Source organism: Muntiacus reevesi, chromosome 17 (genome assembly GCF_963930625.1).
Source record: "Muntiacus reevesi chromosome 17, mMunRee1.1, whole genome shotgun sequence".
Classification (NCBI taxonomy): Eukaryota; Metazoa; Chordata; class Mammalia; order Artiodactyla; family Cervidae; genus Muntiacus; species Muntiacus reevesi.
In genome coordinates, this window is record NC_089265.1 from 17,700,385 (window position 1) to 17,703,396 (window position 3,012).

At 47.4% G+C, this 3,012-nt stretch overlaps 1 pseudogene; it reads left to right on the forward strand.

Annotated features, from left to right (window-relative positions):
• Positions 1–231: 231 nt before the first annotated feature.
• On the forward strand, positions 232–2,394 carry LOC136148484 (eukaryotic translation initiation factor 4B pseudogene; annotated as a pseudogene).
• Positions 2,395–3,012: the final 618 nt, after the last annotated feature.

Consider the following 3,012-nt stretch of genomic DNA (forward strand, 5'->3'; position numbering starts at 1 on the left):
ATACTTCCCATTGGTATAAGAATATTCTTTGAACTAAGAATAAAAGAGGATTTTGTCCCTGTTCTTAGAACTTTTCAGTCACTGAATTTTATAAAATGAGTTTTGTAACTGTGTTGCTTCCTTAAGATTTTGTGAGGGGTGGGGAAAGTGCTGACTGCCTTTCTAATTCTTTTACCCAGCTTTTTAAAAAAAAGCCGACTAGAGCTTTTGCTTCTCTCTCCCTCTCCCAACATGGCAGCCTCAGCAAAAAAGAATAAGAAGAAGGGGAAGACTATCTCCCTAACAGACTTTCTGGCTGAGGATGGAGGGACTGGTGGAGGCAGCACCTATGTCCGACACCAGTCAGCTGGGCTGATGAAACAGACGATCTGGACGGGGATGTTTCAACCCCTTGGCATAGTAATGATGATGTATCGGGCACCTCCAATGGACCGTTCCATCCCGCCCACTGCTCCACAGGCTGCTCAGGAACCCAATATCGACCAGAGCCGTCTTCCCAAACCTCCACCCTACACTGCTTTTCTAGGGAACCTGCCCTATGATGTGACAGAAGACTCCATTAAGGAATTCTTCAGAGGATTAAATATCAGTGCGGTGCATTTACTGCGTGAACCCAGCAATCCTGAAAGGTTAAAAGGTTTTGGTTAGGCTGAGTTTGAGGACCTGGATTCCTTGCTCAGTTCCCTGAGCCTCAACGAAGAGTCTCCAGGTAATAGGAGAATTCAAGTGGACGTTGCTGATCAAGCACAAGATAAAGACAGGGATGATCGCTCTTTTGGCCGAGACAGAAATTGTGATTCTGACAAAACAGATACAGTGGGCCCGTCCTGCAACAGACAGCTTTGATGACTACCTGCCTAGAAGGGGTGATGATAGCTTTGGAGACAAGTATGGAGATCGTTACGATTCAGACCGATATCGTGATGGGTATCCGGACAGTTACTGTGATGGCCCACACCGGGACATGGATCGATACGGGGCCGAGATCGCTATGATGACCCAGGTGGCAGAGACTATGACAGAGGCTACGATTCCAAGATAGGCAGTGGCAGAAGTGTTCGGTAGCGGGTACCGTAGGGATGACGACTCTGTACAGGGGAGGCGGGGACCACTAGGAAGACAGATACGACAGACGAGATGACCGGTCCTGGAGCTCCAGAGATGATTACTCTCAGGATGATTATAGGCGGGATGATAGAGGTTCCCTCCAAAGACCCAAACTGAACCTAAAGCCTCGGAGTACTGCTAAGGAAGATGATTCCTCCGCTAGCACCTCCCAGCCTCTATCTTTGGAGGGGCAAAGCCTGTTGACACAGCTGCTAGAGAGCGAGAAGTAGAAGAGCGGCTACAGAAGGAGCAAGAGAAACTGCAGCGCCAGCTGGATGAGCCGAAACTAGAACCACGGCCTCGGGAGAGACACCCAAGTTGGCGGAGTGAAGAAACTCCGGAACGGGAACGATCGAGGACAGGAAGTGAGTCATCACAGACTGGGACCTCAGCCACATCTGGCAGAAGTAAGTCAGACCAGGATGCATGAAGAAGAGAGTGAGAAGTCTCTAGAAAATGAAACCCGCAATAAAGAGGAAGACTGTCAGTCTCCAGCTTCTAAGCCTCCCAAACCTGAACAGCCTCTAGAGGTAATGCCAGCCCCTCCACCAAAGGAGAATGCTTGGGGGAAGCGAAGTTCTAACCCTCCTGCTCGATCTCAGAGCTCAGACACAGAACAGCAGTCCCCTCCAAGTGGTGGAGGGAAAGTAGTTCCAGCTCAACCACCCGAGGAGGGATGGGCAAGGAAAGATGAAAATAAAGTAGATGGGGTAAGTGCCCCAAAAGGCCAAAGTGGGAACTCCAGCCGTGGTCCGGGAGATGGAGGGAACAAAGACCACTGGAAGGAGTCAGACAGGAAAGATGGCAAAAAGGATCATGACTCCAGCTCTGCACCTGAGCCAAAGAAAGCTGAAGAAAATCCAGCCTGGAAGTTCAGTTCTGCAAGCAAATATGCTGCTCTTGCCATTGATGGTGAAGATGAAAATGAGGGAGGTTACACCGAATAGACCTCTGCATTCTATGCTTTCTCCTAGTTTCTCTCCACCCTGGAACATTCGAGAGCAAATCAAACCTCTATCCAGACAAGATAAAATAAAACTCACCATCTCCTGGAGACCTTTCTTAACATTTTTTTTAAAACACAAAATGAAATTCTTTTGCATGCTGCTGCAGCCTTTAAAGTATTGAACTAACAGGAGAATCACCAGTGTAGCCAGAGAAAGAGATGTACAGCTCTTAATGGAAAAAGTTGTGGTGTGTTTTTATGACACATGCAATTGCCTGTGTGATTTGTGCCTAGGGGCCTCCGTTTAGCAAAATGCAGTGACGGGGATGCAGTGTCTGGAATCTAGTTGGACAGTAGACAGGTATACGGAAGAGTGAGGGTCCTACCTTTAATTCTTACTATCCTGTTGTGGCATACATGAATTCTCAAATATTACCGGAATAAATTCTCCATCCTTGGCAAGGTAGGTTTAGTCTCTGATGTTTTAGTCTCCAGGAGGCTGCCAGCCCCTCCTCTCACTTAGTTCCGAGTTACTGGGGCCAGCCTACGGGGAGTTCCTTCATTTGTACTCCCCAGGGGGTAGGTGGAAGTGAGTCTACAGGCCACTGAAGAATAGGAGTGTTTGGTGACCAAAATAAATGAGGAAATCGTGGTTTGAAAAGAAGGTTAGGGGTTTGGTGAATTATTTTGCACCAGTAATAGAGAAAATGGCATACGACCTCCAGTAAACACATGAATGGTTTACTTCCTGGAGCAGGAAGCACTTAGGGTTCGTGGGAATTCCCAAATCTTTAAGTGTCCTGGTTTCACCCTTTCTTAAACACTATCCCTTCTGAAAGTTCAAATAAATCCACATTCTGTTGAAATCTTGAAGTTTTAAAACTTCAGACTCTTGTCTGAATTAGGTTCCTGGTGCTAGTCTTTCCTGTTCCCTTCCCACAGACGACTTGGACTTCGGT